This window comes from Mytilus edulis, chromosome 3, assembly GCF_963676685.1.
Source record: "Mytilus edulis chromosome 3, xbMytEdul2.2, whole genome shotgun sequence".
Taxonomy (NCBI): Eukaryota; Metazoa; Mollusca; class Bivalvia; order Mytilida; family Mytilidae; genus Mytilus; species Mytilus edulis.
This window is the reverse complement of record NC_092346.1, coordinates 51,995,828-52,012,831: the sequence shown is the minus strand read 5'-3', so window position 1 is coordinate 52,012,831 and position 17,004 is coordinate 51,995,828. Positions and strand designations below refer to the sequence as shown.

The 17,004-nt window shown below is 32.0% G+C and overlaps 1 long non-coding RNA gene across 1 annotated transcript; it reads left to right on the top strand.

The window, feature by feature from the left end:
* The first annotated feature begins 489 nt into the window (after positions 1-489).
* LOC139516774 (uncharacterized) lies at positions 490-7,603 on the top strand. The gene is made up of 3 exons (XR_011663022.1): positions 490-597; positions 4,947-5,150; positions 6,084-7,603. It is a non-coding gene; the product is annotated as an uncharacterized lncRNA (long non-coding RNA).
* Positions 7,604-17,004: the final 9,401 nt, after the last annotated feature.

Genomic DNA, 17,004 nt, shown 5'->3' with positions numbered 1-17,004 from the left:
TCTGAAATATGAATATTTATAAGTACGGCCAATTTTTGCTTTTTTTCCTAGTAACTTATTATATATTAGCTGCTTAAATAAACAAATATTAAATATTGTTAATAAAGCATCATATATTTTCCCAGCTTTTAGTTTTTAAACTTATAAATTATGAAAATGTAAGGTACATAATTAATGAGGAGGGATCGGGAACAGCCAAATATTCCTGAGGTATTTTCGAACGCTTCGACCGATTAAAATACAGTACGTGTCCTATTAGAATCGACATAACTCCTTCATGTCATGTTCTATGCTCATTTATACATGAGAAAGCATTAAATTTGACCATATTTGGAACCACGTTAACGCTCAGTGTAACATAAATGATAACATGATAACATAAAAATGGTGTAAATTGCATCAAAACATATAAGGAGCGATCAAATTAAATGGATCGATTGAAAAATGTTCTTTAAACACTCATGTTCCCTTTTGCGCTTTACAGAGTGGTTTGCTGTTCTTATAAATCCACAGAATCCAGCAATACAAGAGTTTTTGCATCCATTATTGACAGATGCAAGAAAGCATTTAGACGCTGGAGAAAAATTCTGCCTGAAGGTAAAAACTTTATAAATTAAGTGTTATAGGAACCTGACTTGCTCATCTGCAAAACGTTCCCGTTCATATCTAAATAGTGCTGCTGTCTTCGAATAAAATAAGAAATAATTAAATGATACTTCTCCGATTTTGAATTAACTTCTCTTCACAACGTCAGACTGGAATAGTTTTAATCCCATTGTGATTTTGGTTTGATCCACACTTTACTAAAATCATGGTGGCCAGTATTTATAGACAAAGCTAGCCGGAATAACCACTTTCGACAGAATAAGTTACGTGACTTTCAAGTGAATCCTATTGATCAATTCCTGGTATCTTCGCTTCCCTCAAATTAAATATGCTGAGAAGTAATGTATAGAATATTTGAAGCAACAACATTAGAAGGTTTCTATTTTAAGTTTAATCTGTTTTGGTGAAGACATGAGTAAGTATATTAATGTTTTGGAAAAAACCCGTCGAAAGCAACATAGCAGGCTTGATCTGGGTAGTCTGTTTTCATTGTAATTCAAGTTATCTTTCATGTATCTTCCTCCACCTCAGAGATATAAGCTCTTTGATTTTAAATCGAAATTGCATTGTATCTTGGCTTGACGTTTTTTCTGATCTTAAAAGTCAAGAGTTATACGGGATTGTTAGATACCTTTTCAATTTTTGCACTCTTTTTATTTGAAAGGTTTCTAAAAAATAGTGGATTACCACCACTATTTCTGATAAGCTAATTAATTCTTAATTTCATTACATACTTTCCGTTTACTAAATTATACAAGTACAATTGTACTAGTACAGTAAATAAAGGCAACAGTAGTATACCGCTATTCAAAACTCATAAATCCATGTACAAAAACAAAATCGGGGTAACAAACTAAAACCGAGGGAAACGCATTAGATATAAGAGAACAACGACACAGCACTGAAATGTAACACACATAGAAACGGACCTAGCATCAGACAAAATCCCACGAGAATAACAAATATAACATCAAAACCAAATACATGAATTTGGGATAGACAAGTACCGTGACACGTCTTATTGCAATGTGAATTTTAAACAGTAAACAACCACTGAATTACAGGCTCCTGACTTGGGACAGGCACATAAATAAATAACATGGCTGCCATTGCTAAAAATAAAAAATAGGGGTCAAATGCAGTTTTTGGCTTATATCTCAAAAACTAAAGAATTCAGAGCAAATCTGACATAGGGGTAAAAAGGTTCAATATGTCAAGATCTATCAGACCTGAAATTTTAGACCAATCAAACAACCCTTTGTTGGGTTGCTGCCACTAAATTGGTAATTTCAGAACGTTTTGCAGTTTTTGGTTATTATCGTGAATATTATTCAAGATAAAGATAAACTGTAAACAGCGAAAATGTTCAGCAAACTCAGATCTACAAAAAAGTTAAATGACCAAAATGTTAAAGACAATTTGCACAATTCGTTCATCACGATTACTTATTTTTATATATTCTCTGAAACTACTTGGCCTAATACTTGAAGTGATTGTTCCTTAGGGTAACTGGTTTATAAATTGTATCCGAAGTTTTGATCCATTATTAAACATGGCCCCAATGGCTAAAAATATAACATAGGGGTCAAATCCAGTTTTTGGCTTTTATCGCATAAACTATAGCAGATGAAACAAAAGTTGCGGAGTTAAAGTGATAAATAAGTCAACATCTATCTACTATGAAATGTTCAGATCAATTGGACCACCTATTGTAGGTGTAATGCCCGAAAAAGTTTATGTTTATGAAAATTTACTGTTTTTGGTTATTATAATCAATAATACAATATATAGAGAGAACGTGTAAAAAGCACAAAATATTCAACTTAGTAGGATCTACAAATAAGTCAAATGATCAAAATAGTCAATTTACACCTAAAGGAGTTATTGTCGTTGATACTTTAGTTTTTAAATTTTTTGTGCGTCTATTACTTTTTCAAAAATCTTCTTCTCTGAAACTACTGAGCAAAATACTTCCAATCACTAACTGAATGTGTCTTATGGTATTAAGTTATGAAGTGTATCCGAAGTTTTGATCTATCAACAAACATGGCCGCCATGGCTAAAGTTAGAACTTAGGGAAAAAAAGCAGTTTATTGCTTATATCTCAAAAATCACAGCGGTTAGAGCAAAAGCGAACGAGAGTTAAAAAGTGAAAAGTGGGTTATGATCTATCTGTTATAATCAGACGAGTTCGAAAAACCATTATATAAAAAAGAAGATTTGGTATGATTGTTGGTTTACCGTTTATTTTTATTAAATTTTACTGTTTTTGGTTATTTCTTTAATATTAGAATAGATAAAGAGACAGTATTATAAATGGCAATAAATGATTAACTAAGTAGTACGATCTACAGATAATTAACATGATCAAAAAAGTCAATTGGCCATAAAAGTCAATTGACCATTCAAGTCAATTGACCATTTGAGGAGGTTTTTTTTTTTACTTTTTCAAAAAATCTCCTTCTCTGAAACTACTTTGCCAAATACTTAAAAACTAAGATTAAATGTTTCTTATGGTTTCTAGTAAATATATTGTATTTGGGGGATCAATCCTTTAAAAAACATGGCGGCAGTTTCTAAAAATATGACATATGGAACAAACGAAGTTTTTGGCTTTCATCTCAAAAACTAAAGCAGTAAGAGCAAAACTGAGAAAGGTGAAAGTCTTTAACAGGTTTAGATTTACCTGGCAAGTGATATAGTTTTGATTTATGTATTATCTTTAATATTATTATAAAAGTGTAAATGACAAGATAGTTTAGTAAAGTAAGATCTACAAATAAGTCAAATGTCTGAAACTGAAATTACAGCCAAGTGAGCGATATCCAACTCTTATGAGCCTCTTGTTATATAACTATCGTTTCTGCGTACTTGAAACTTGCTTTATCAAAGTTGTCCATCAAGGTCCTCCTATCATAGTGTTACCACTGTTATTTCAACTGATCGGGCGGAGCTAGGTTTTAATTTGCATAAGGACAGTCTATTTGAAGATGTGTGTGATAAGGATGATTGCCGTTATAATTATAACTGATTTCTAATCACCTATCAGTGTCATCAAAGGAATTTACAAAATAATTACTGGACACTTCATTGATGAGTTTATCCTTATACACCTATTTATAGATGGACTGGTTTATTATGAGCGAACCGGTTAAACTCCGCCCAGTCAAGCGAAATAAATCGAGTAATAACTACTCGATTGTTTATCCTATTTTAAGTAAGGTTCATATTGCTTTGTTTTTCCGTTTTCAATGTTGTATTTTGAGATATAATACTTTTCTGTGTGTGTGTTATTTCTACTGGTAACGGTCGTGTCTTCATTCACCTAAACACATTTTTTTCATTGTCATACTTTCATATTCGGTTGTAATGGCATCTAAGGCAGAGAATTTAAATATACCGATGGTTGTTTTTTTTATTTCAGTAATGGCACTGAGTTAGACGACAAACAAGTCCGAACCGTTATTGCGTTTTGTCTTATCACATTTTATGCGTTCTCTTTCGATATCATCCTTTCTTCTTCACATTGTTTAAAAAAAAACCTATACTTAATTTCGGTATCGGTACATTGGTGAACGCATATCAGTCGTAAATATAAATCAACCTGTAGTGCAGACATCTCATACGTTCAGGTATTTCACATCTAATCTAATATGTTCATATTCTATACAAAAAACAAAAATTCATCATTCACCTCAAAAGCTAACCAAACCTTTAAGCAGACTTATTCAGAAGGAAAATATAGTTACTGTTGTCAAATCATCGAAGCTGGCAATTTTCGGAATTGATATCGATTCTCTTATATGGTCTTTGCATTGAAAAAAAACCATTTATTTTAATACCAGCTGTTGGTATAATGCGGGTTATTTTTGTCTCGTATAATCCATGATGGCATAGTACTAAAATCCTAATTGAAGGAGTTGTGCTTGATTTTCATATGCTGTAACATCGGACTCGGACGTCTGTTAAACTGAGTTTTACTGTACGTATTGTTGTTTGCTTGTTTATCCCACATTAGCTACAGGTATAGGGGGAAGGTTGACATCCAACAAAATATTTTGACACCGCCGCTTTTTGCGCCTGTCTAAAGTCGGGATCCTCTAACCGATGTTAGTCTTGTGTGTGAGTTTTTATTTTTCATTTGTTGTTTAATGTCCAGCTGAATCCCGCCGCCGGGTTCATTTGGTGGCCTTGGGTTGTATATGCTCGTTGGTCAGGTTGTTGTCTTTTTGATACATTATCTGATTCGATTATCTATGAAAACTTCAGTTGACAGGTTTTTTTTTATCGGAAATCCTTTAAATATTTAAACAATTTTAAATTTGAGATAAATTTTTCAGATCAAACTTGGACATTGTATTGGAGATTGGTACTTGAAGAATAGAAAGAATGAAAATAAGTGGACTAGCTATACGAATTATTTTTTTAACGGGATGGGTTTACAAATCTACAACGATTCTAAACCGATATCGATCTGCCATGATCCAGGAGTGATTTTCTTTTTTTTTCCATGCTGGTTGCTTTTTGGAGGTTCATGTTACATGGTAAGTTTAAACATATATTTTTAAGGCTTTTTTTAAGTTCAAGTTTGGATTGACCAAGAAATCTCAAATTCTGATGTGTATGTGTCAAAATAAATAACGTTAATTCTTTTATTATTGAAATGGTGTTGTTAAAGTATGTTACTTATCATTTAATTGGTAATGGATGCAAACATTTTGATGCATGTCATTTATATGAATCTTATTGCCATTGAAACGATCATACCATAAAGGTGTTTTATTAATTATTTATTATTGATTAAAGAATGATCATACATTTCATTCAATATTTCCTCTATATAACAGTTACATTCAGCCATTGTTATTTGTTGTTTTAAAGGAAGTGCACCACTAAGTCATGGTCCCATTGCTTTCAATGTTAAATTCCTCCTTTTCAAGTAGACACGCTTCTTTCATTTTAAGTTCAAATAAAGTGGCAATAATTACATGTCAAAGCAACACTTTATGGTGTCTTGTACTGACAAAATCCACATACCTTTAATGGCATATAAGAAAGAACTGGTTCCCGGAACTTCAGATCTGACAAACAGACAAAATGTATCCTCTGTTTAAAATTTGGTGCAGTTTTTTTAATAATTAAAATTAAAAGTCCAAGGGTGAACTTCAAGGATCACCAGTCCTTTAGCTTTCATTTGATGTCAAACATACCTAAATGTCCTACATATTTTAAAAGTTACAATCATGCGTAGGAACTATTTTGTGTCAAATATGTACTACTTTCTGGTATGTGCTTTCTGGCCGGGCCCGAAATAGTAGTGTTACACCTAAATAAAAGCCTCATTTTAGACAGCATAGGTGTGGTAAATTTTAGATTTCGTAGACACTTGGTATAATAAATTGTATGAAAATCCTTTCATAAGATCATTTTGCTTAAAACAATTCAGGCATTATTAAATATTGCCTATGATTTTACAGGTACATAGAAAAATGGGATTTGTCGATAGAATAGAAGGTTTAAGTGGTATACCTATATCGCTTTTAAATGAAGAGGAATAGAACATGTATATAGTAATACCACATCGAAGGAACAGTTAGGCAGATTTGTATATATTTTGATTTTATTCACATGTACACCATACTTGATACATTTTTAAAGGTTATAGTTAGAATTCTCTAATATTACTTTCCTCTAAGATTGCTCTTCATAGCTCCGCTATACGGATGTATTAAACACACATTTCCCCACAAATAACAATATCAAAGATTGTCAATACAAGCATTTTCATTTTGGGTCAAATGTTTTGATACTACATAAATTATTCAAGGACATCATTCCATCAGAACAAGAACTGTTTCAGTAAATACTACTACGTGTCAATTCAGAGAGGAGGAGACTGGATCTTTTCCCTTTGCCAACCAAGATTATAAAAAACAAATTCATTGTTTTGCTAACTATGAAGGACCGTTTGGCGATAAAAAGATTAAACGCTGTACAGGATCGTTGAGATGGGTCTAGATCACACCTGCCGATAAGAAGCAAACTAACTATTTCACTAGACCGATTTTAACAGTAATCAAAAGTTGCGCTAAAATAATCCATAAATGCTAGAAATGTGTATGAGACCAATTCATCAACATAAATATAGTCCATTCGTTACTCAATTCGCAAAGATGGATTGCAGTTTGGTATACTTTGTACGTAACGTTCAGATAATGTTTGAATATACATCGACGAATGTTTTTTCCTTGATTATAATAGATACATGTAATTTATATTTCTTTATAGTTTGGAGATATCAGTCATATAAATGTTTCATAGCAATTTCTAATGCTTTTATAGATTTTTTAAGATAGGTTGTCTTATTAGGGATTGATTTCAGGTTTCTCAAATTTCTAAATTATATTTTAACCTCTTCGAACCAACTGTGACTAAGTTGGTCTTTAACAGCTAATTGTCACTTAGTTATTTGCTTTTCTGTTGATTACTATAGAGATGTACCTTACATGTAGCTTACAGAGTTTTTAACGTGTCCTTCAACTTGTAGCATTTCAGATATCATTTATTGGATGACATCTGGATTGTTTTGCTATCAGAATAGTATTTTTGTAACTGGTATGAGTATCCCCAATCCATATAGTAATGTTTGTATTATATGTTTTCAATATATTAATGAAGGTAGTGAAGTCCAATGCATTTTCCCCTGATATTCAACCGGAAAGACACTATCAGCTGTTCTAGGTTTATGAATATTTCCATTGGTGGTATTGAATATAAAATAGAGAATGGAAATGGGGAAGGTGTCAAGTTTATTTGTGTTACTTTGTTCTTTGTGTTCAAATATGAGTTGTTTTTTATGCATTTTGAAATTTTGTATGTGTATGTTTTTGTTTTAAATTAACTGGGTAATATAGCTTTTTCTGTTAGATTTTTTTTTTCTAAATAACTTCGCTTTTTTGTGGTTGTAATTTATAAATAAATACTCATTGCAACTGTATTTGAATTTTATGTTTGATAGTATTTTAGCTTTGAATGGATATTTCACACTGTTTATATAAATATTTGCAGACTCTGCGGGACAAAACGATATGTGTCAAATTTCAATTCCTAAACTGGCTTTAGACTGCTGTAAGTTATATAGCAATATAATTAAGATCCATTTTGTTACATCTCGTGATCAATTTTATTTGGCAATCGCCAATGGCAGTCAGCAGGATTAAAGAACATCAGTTGTTCAACCTGTTAGTTAATGCGTTTTGTTTAAATATACTTCTTCACTTTTTTGGTCTTTTAGAAAATGTTGTTTGTGCTGTATTTAGACCCTTCTACAACGAAATTTGTTTTTTACATGCACACGTATAAATTTAGACTTGTTTATATAAATATATTTACATACAAGTCTGAATTGAAAACAACGTTCAAACCTATGATTGAGTTGGATAAATATGTCTTCAGTGATTTTAGAGATCGAAACGGTATTTGGAAGGCCATATAATTTATGCCGGCGTCACACATTGGCGTATTGACCGGCTTGTATCAAAAGTACAGGGATAATTGACAAAGTCGGTATACGTTGCTGGCAGGCCAGAGGAACGCTAGGCAATCGTAAGACTCGCGTTGCATTAGTTTGAAGTACGTCTAATACAAAGGTATACTTTTTGGTGAACGCTTCAACTCGAGGAAATTTTTATGCAGCTTAAAATTGTTCATCCAGCTCAAGTGTGCGTCTAGCGTATACCTGTACGCTAAAGCACGTCATACATACGCTACATGCGCGTTGAAGACGATACCGATAATTTTGAGACACGTTAAGGGCACGTTGTATACGCTTCAAGATCGTTCAACTTTAACTAAAACGTATGCAGGTGTGTTTGTAACAAATACCCCATAATAGGACGTACAAGATACAACTTGAACGCGTCTCAAATACGTTCAAGAAACTTTTTACCTTCCTAGCGGGCTTTCCATCTACGTTAGACAAACACCAGTCATACACCAACATACATTTCCGAAACGCCCCAAAACGTTTTAGTACGCTTCTCGTACACCCAATACACACTAAAAGCTCGTTGATAGATATAGGAAGATGTGGTGTGAGTGCAAATGAGACAACTCTCCATCCAAATAACAATTTAAAACGTAAACCATTATAGGTTAAAGTACGGCCTTCAACACGGATCCTTGGCTCACACCGAACAACAAGCTATAAAGTACCCCAAAATTACTAGTGTAAAACCATTCAAACGGGAAAACAAACAGTCTAATCTATATAAACAAAACGAGAAACGAGAAACACGTTTATATTACATAAACAAACGACAACTACTGTACATCAGATTCTTGACTTAGGACAGGTGCAAACATTTGCAGCGGGATTAAACGTTTTAATGGATCCAAACCTTCTCCCTTTTTCTGAAACAAGAGCACACATTACAGATATGTTTGAGGGGTTGAATGCATCTAAAATTACAATCGTATTTGCAGCGTACATAAGTTTTAATACGCCCGGCTTACGTTGGAGCTGTACACTGATGTGTGACACCGTTATTTACTCACAATTTAGGATAGAATCTTGAATTCGAAATAGTCGAAATAGGATGAGCTGATCATATAAACCCGAAGGAAAATATAGTACAATCCCAAACGAAAAAATATAAATATATATACCTAATATAGATCGACACAAAGAATTCCGTCTCACAGCCTGTGAAATTCGAAATTCATTGGAAAATTTTGATGTTAGTTGTTGGTTTCCATTGACCGTCATTTATTCACCAATTATATATATAGTTTTTGTATAAGATTTTTGCACTAAAAAATCAATTTTGTATTTAACATAACTATAATCTGGATTGAATATTTCTATATTCGTTTCCTCTCAGCTGATTAATGGTGTATTTAAAAGTGCAGAATTGTGTGTGAATCCTCTTAACACTTTGCAGAGTGCACTGCAATGACATTCTACTTAGGCAAACTTTAGATTTTAAGATATGTTAAATCGTCTTACAAAATATGGTAGCATGTAATACATCCTTGGTCATTATATAACCTACCTCTCGATTTTTCATGTAAAAGTCGAACGAGTTCCAAATATTAGAAACAATTAAAAGTGTGAATTATTGCCCACTAATGATATCCCGTTTTTAGCATTCGGTAAAACATGTTGCTGAGAGATTAATCTAAAACCATGTAATACGGTAAAGCATACTGTCATAAAGCTATGTCTTGAAATTCCCTAGAAAAATGCGACTAAAATTTCATACATGACTTAACGTTTAGACCACTTCTATATCAGTATTCGGTAAACATATAGTTGATGAGCGATGTATTTAAAAACATGTAACACCATTTGAAAACAGTACAGAATGCTGACATAAATCCTTATAACAAATTTAAGGAAACTCTGATTTGTAATTCATGTGTTTAATTCCAAGGACATTTCATGGTACAGACGGACAGGCAGGTGTGAAACAGTCTATTCAGTCATTCGGAGCGGGATATAATAACATGCAGATGAAATAAAAATCGAATTTGAAACCATGTACCTGCTACGAAAATCAGCCATATCACGAACAATTGTCATTTTTATTTATTGATAATGAGGTCAACTTTACTACCTTGAAACGTGAAAAAACATAATCAAACCAAATTCAGAATTTTGTATGCGTTTTATTTCATAAAGGAAATGAATAAAAGATATGCAAATAACAATACGTCGATGAGACAGAAACTCAAATACGCAAAAATTCTAATAAGGAATTGAGATATAAACGTACTGGCTTAATCAATATATAATATCTACACCATTTGTCAAACTCTAATTCGTATGGAGAATTGTAACAATAAATTAAACAGAGACTATAAACAAAATGACAAAAAAACAAGATAAATAAAGACAACGTCTCATACTGTTCCCGACTTTGAAAAAGTACATTAAATAGTTTAACGGCTTTTTTAGAATTGAACCAAGTGAGTGAAATATATAAACGTGTATAAAAAAGAACTGTCAGTTAAAAAGACACAGCTATTAGCCTCGTAATACAAACAATTGTATACAATTCAAGATAACATTTTTGCTACATGATTGTGTCACTGTTTCTGATGTCCTGTATTGTCCGTCGTTGCCGGAAGAGGTTCGTTGTTGTTCTGCGGTCAAGTTTTTTGGCGGGGTTTGTGTTGCTTAGTCTTTATTATTCTATGTTGTGTCTTGTATACTTTTGTTTGTCTGTTTGACTTTTTCTTTGTAAGCCATGTCGTAGTCAGTATATTTTCGAACTATGGAACTGTGGTACCTGTTGCTCTTCTGTTGTGTTGTCTTTTCTATAATTTGTTTATGCGTGTGTTTGTGTTGTATTTCTGTCACGTAGTGTTGTTTTTTTAGCGATATTTTTTAACATTGTCATATAAGCTGGAGATAATGCTAGCCATAAAACCAGGTTCAACCAGCCTTATTCTCTTAAGGTGTCCTGTACCAAGTCAGGAATGTGACAGTTGTTAACAAATAGTTCGCTTCTATGTATGCTGGCGTTTTATTGCTGCACTACAGTGATCATGTTGTTCAGTTGTTTTCTTCTTATAGTTGATGTGTTCTCTCGCATAGTATGTAACCCAGATTGTTTATCTCTGAATCGATTAATGACTCTTGTACAGAGGTATACTACTTATATGTCAGCGTATTTGACGTCGCAAAGCCGTAATATGTAAATTGATCAAAAGCTAAGAAGACTAAGAGAGACATAACGGATTATCAGGTTGTCTGCATTTTGATATTGTAAACTACCAACTGCAAGTCACAATATAAAGCTTATTGTCGATAAAGTGCAGCAAACGAGATCAAAAAGGATTTATATTGTGTCGATTTAGATTTGACGGTCGTGAATAACTTTTTTTCTAGGCTTCCGACTGCACATGTTCAATAAATGCTTAACCCACTTTAGCTGTATTTTGCCAAACTTTTAGGATGGTTTTATCCTCAATGCTCTACAACTTCGTACTTTTATTTAGCCTTGTAAACTTTTTTTAATTCGAGCGTCGATGATGAGTCTTTTGTAAACGAATTGCAAGTGTGGCTCAAATACAATATTTCAATCCTGGTATCTATGATGAGTTTACTAAAAATGACCGCACCATACCAATAACCTTTATAAGTCTGTGATCACAAGTTGCTGCTACCTACGAAATTTTTGATTGTACATTTTAACAAATCATGTTGTAGGATTTTTTTAAAACTTTATATATATATATATCTAGATATACAAGTCTAAATTGAAAAGTACGTTCAACCCTATGATTGAGTTGGGTAAGCACCGCAATTTTTATACGTGTGCATGTAAAACAAATTTCGTACTAGAAGGGTCTAAATACAGTACAAACAACATTTTCCAAAAGACCAAATAAGTGAAAAAGTATATTTAAACAAAAAGCATTCGACTAATAGGTCGAACAACTATGTTCTTTAACCCTGCTGACTGTCATTAGCGATTGCCAAAAAAAATTGATCACAAGATGTAACAAAATGGATCTTAATATAACGTTAATACTTATCAGAAAACAATAAACCTGTGGCCAAGATGTTATGCCACAAACATAAAGTGTCACTATTCTTTTAGTACACCAGATCCGGATTTCGACAAAATAAATGTCTCTTCAGTAAAGTTGGGGATCGAAACGGTAATTGGAAGACCATATGGTCTACCTTCAATTTAAGATAGACTCTTGAATTTTAAGAGTCAACTAGAACACACCCGCGAAATCGCGGGCATATACAGCTTGTGAACTGTTGTAGGATGATTTTTTGTAAAAGATATTATGTATGAAGAATTACATAAAAGTTATCAAAAGCCCTCCCCCTTTTTCCAAAGTCCGATATTTGGTTCCTTTCTGTTAAAATCAATTATATTCGTGTTTCTGGCCTACGACCATAATTATTCTTCTCCTTCGACATCCAAAATACAGTGTCAACCAAGTTATTAAAGTAAGAAATAATGCTGCAATTTGAAAACTTCTTTGTAACTGTACATAAAATCACTGTTCTTCAATTCTTTTTCTTGTGTAGAAATGAGGCATCAAAGTCAAATCAAATTAAAAATTTGCACCGTTTCAAACATGAAATAAATGTAACTGCTTACATATAGACCAGAGTCTGATAGTCTAAAAAAATGCTTCTATGACAATGCATCAGTGCTTTTTTTGAGAGCCTTATTAACATGCCAATGGTAGATTTGAATCATGTATTAATGAATAATACTGACTAAGGCTTATTTGAGGGGATGTTGGAGGGGTCCTGATCCCGAAATCCCGGGCTTAAAACCATGAAATCCCGAGATGCAGAATTTAAAGAAATTCATATCCCGAAATCGAAAAATATGTTCCCGGATCCCGGTCCCACCGCCCCAAAAAAATTCCTGCTTCCCTCTAATCTCTACCTTACTTTCATTTTTGCCAAATTACTATTTTCCCTTTTAACAATAAATTTGTGTGTCCCAATTATGACCAAATATAATCATGGTTTCTAGTCTGTGCATCCGTGCGTTCGTTTGTTCGGTCGTCCGTCATTCTCGTCCGTCTGTCCCACTTCAGGTAAAAGTTTTTGGTCGAGGTAGTTTTAGATGAAGTTGAGCATGTTTTACTTATTTTAATATATATGCAAGTGGTATGACCCCTGTATAAATAGTAAACATTTCAAAGAAAACAGTAAAAAGAATCAGGAACTTTCTATACTAACATAGAAATTCCCTGACAAAATACAGAGTCTCTATATATATTAAAGTAGAATAATTGTAGATTGCATGTAGATAAACGCGAAAAATATGTGTCCTCTCTAAGACTAAGCAGGTATAATAGTTTTGATTCTTGCGATCTAAACACCATGATTTGTAGAACGTTCTACTATTGGTTGTATTGTGTCACATGTTTTACTTATTCTAATTTAAATAGAAAACATTTAAAAAAAAAAACAGTAGACAGAATACAGAGAGTCTCTATATATTAAAGTAGTATAATCGTAGTTTACATGTAGATAAACGCGAAAAATAATTGTCCTCTCTAAGGAGGTATAATAGTTGTGGTTCTTGCGATCTAAACACCATGATATGGAGAACACTCTGATTGACTTATCTATTTTTCATTTTTGTTATCTATCATACGATTGGTTGTATTTGTGCAAGTTTCAAACCGGAAGTCTTATCTATGACTAAAAGACAGTGTGATGACGGAATCATATCCGGACCCCTTTTTTGTCGTTTTTCTCCCAAAATAACTCTATCTGAATAATATTTTGGTCACGATAAACTTCAATGTGAAAAGTTGAATTGGGCACCTAAAATAGATAACATGAAATCATTAATTAAAACATGGGAAAAAAGAAAATTAACAATGGTTGGGAAAATATTGATCATAAAATCTTTAATATTACCAAAATGTAAAGTTCCAGAGATTTACTTGAAAGAAATTGAAAGCTGCTGTTTCAAATACATTTGGGAAGAAAAAAATGACAAAGTAAAAAGAAACACACTTATTGGAGAATACCAAAAAGGGGGGTTAAGAATGATCGATTTTGACAGTTACAGCACTGAAAGCCTCATGGTTCTCAAAATTAACAACAACCAATATGTCGAATTGGAAGATTATTCCTACTAAATATTTTAACAATCTTGGTAAAAACTTTCTTGTTTTTAACAATTTAGGTAATATTAAATCAATAGATAGACTTGGAAAAATACCCGACTCTTATTTACAAGTAATTTCAAGTTGGGTTAAAACATTTTCTAATCACTTCTCTAATATTAGAAAACAGATTATTTGGGGAAATAGATATATTAAATATCGCAACAAATGCTTGTTTTTCCCGAACTGGGTTAAAAGTGGATTGGTTTATATAAACGACATGTTGGATAGTAAAGGAAATTTTATCCGAAAGTTTTATTTTAAAAAAGTTAATTAATAAAACAAACTGGATTGCAGAGTTTAAGATGTTAAAATCCTGCATCCCAAAAGAATGGATGCAAGTTTAAAAAAAAGAAAACTCCGTTAAGAGTAAAATCGATATATGTAAGGTTAAATTAAGATGGCAAAATAAACAAATTGAAACAAAAGATATCAATAATAAAATACTCTATAAAACTTAAGTAGATAAAAAATATACAAAGCCAATCGGTATCAACATTTGGACAAGATATTTGAAATTAGAATACGTACCACAGATGCCATTTGTATATGATTTTATATTTAAAATTTTAAAGGAAAATAAGTTGAAAATTTTCAGATGGAAACTGCTTCAATATATCATTCCTACAAAGCAGCTACTATTAAAGTGAAAAATATCTGAGAACGATAAATGCAACTTTTGTAAAACAAAAGCAGAAGATTATTTGCATATCTCTATTACATGTTCATTTTTGAAAGATTTTTGGGAGAAAGTACATTATCTTCTAGCAAAAACGAATTTTCAAAACAAGATATTGGCAAAACATATAGTATTTGGATACAAAATATCAGATCAAGGATATAACGGTTTAAATTATTTCTTGACAATTTTAGGTTTTTGTATTTACAAGTCGTACTATGTGTCAGAGCAAAAACTGAAATTTTTAGATGTGTATGCTATGTTTATAAAGGAACTACGAAGGTTTATGAATGAGAACAAAACAATATCTCATAATGTATTTTTCATAAAGTTAATTGATATAATTGATGGGAAAAAAATAATGTTTATATTTATTTATATTCTGTGTATTTTCCTGGATACTCAGAAAGTATTTCACAGGAATACTTTATTGAAGCTTGGACAATGAAGTAAAGTTGTAACAAGCAATTTGATGAATAAAGAATATTTATTTGTTGTAAAAAAAACAAAAAAACATTCTATTTCTTTTTAATAGCTCAATATCCCTTATACGTGCTTAACCCACTTTTAACTTAGGGGTTACATTGTTCACTAGCAATTCAATAATACAAACGCAACGTTCCTGGGCTTATTATTGTGACAAATATTGGCCAAACTGACTGCATAGAACGAAATATTATTTCAAAACTTCGCTTTTATCATTTCTTTAAACAAAAAGAGTTGCATTTAAAATGTTGTTAAATCGAAGTTTATGCTCCTATTAAAGTGATGGGCTTTAAATATGCAGAACGTACCGACATGTAAAATTGGAAATTTTACTATTATATATATTTTTTTCATATTATTGTCATAATCGTCAATAGGTCACGATATTTGTCGTTTCATTTATTGGCGATCATACCGCATTATTTTTTCATAATTTGTTAGTAGTGACCATATGCATAAAAAGTTAAATCACAAGAACTGTGACCTCCGAGAAGAATTCAAAACGGAAAGTCCCTAATCAAACGACAAAACACACGAAACGAATGGACAACAAATCATCACTTATGATAAACAAAATTCATTTTGTTAAGATACGGATTCAATTAAGCTTAGTTAAAACTAATAGTACAGATATGTTTCCATCACTATTGAAAATATTCGAATGCCTGATGCATTCGCTAGTGAAGTAACAGCTTTTTGTCGAGCCTTCGACTTTAGTCGAAAAAGCGAGACTAAGCGATCCTACATTCCGTCGTCGTCGTCGGCGGCGTCCACAAATATTCACTCTGTGGTTAAAGTTTTTGAAATTTAAATAACTTTCTTAAACTATACTGGATTTCTACCAAACTTGGACAGAAGCTTGTTTATAATCATAAGATAGTATCCAGAATTAAATTTTGTAAAAATAAAATTCCATTTTTTTCCGTATTTTACTTTTAAATGGACTTAGTTTTTTTCTGCGGGTAAACATTACATTCACTCTGTGGTTAAAGTTTTTAGAATTTTAATAACTTTCTTAAACTATCCTTGGTTTGTATCAAACTTGGACAGACGCTTGTTTATGATCATAAGATAATATCCAGAAGCAAATTTTATATAAAAAAAAAAATCCATTTTCCGTATTTTACTTTTAAATGGACTTAGTTTTTTCTGCGGGGAAACATTACATTCACTTTGTGGTTAAAGTTTTTAGAATTTTAATAACTTTCTTAAACTAACCTTGGTTTGTACCAAACTTGGACAGATGCTTGTTTATGATCATTAGATAGTATCCAGAGGCAAAATTTATAAAATAATAAATCCATTTATTCCATATTCTACCTTTAAATGGACTTAGTTTTTTCTGCCTGGAAACATTACATTCACTCTGTGGTAAAAGTTTTTAAAATTTGAATAACTTCTTAAACTATCCTGGGTTTGTACCAAACTTGGACAGAAGCTTATTTATTATCATAAGTTAGTAAACATTGTATAAAGATAACTCCATTTTTTCTGTATTTTACTTTTAAGTTGACTTAGATTTTCTTCCAGTTACAATACATACAGTCTGCAGTTAAAGTTTTCAACAC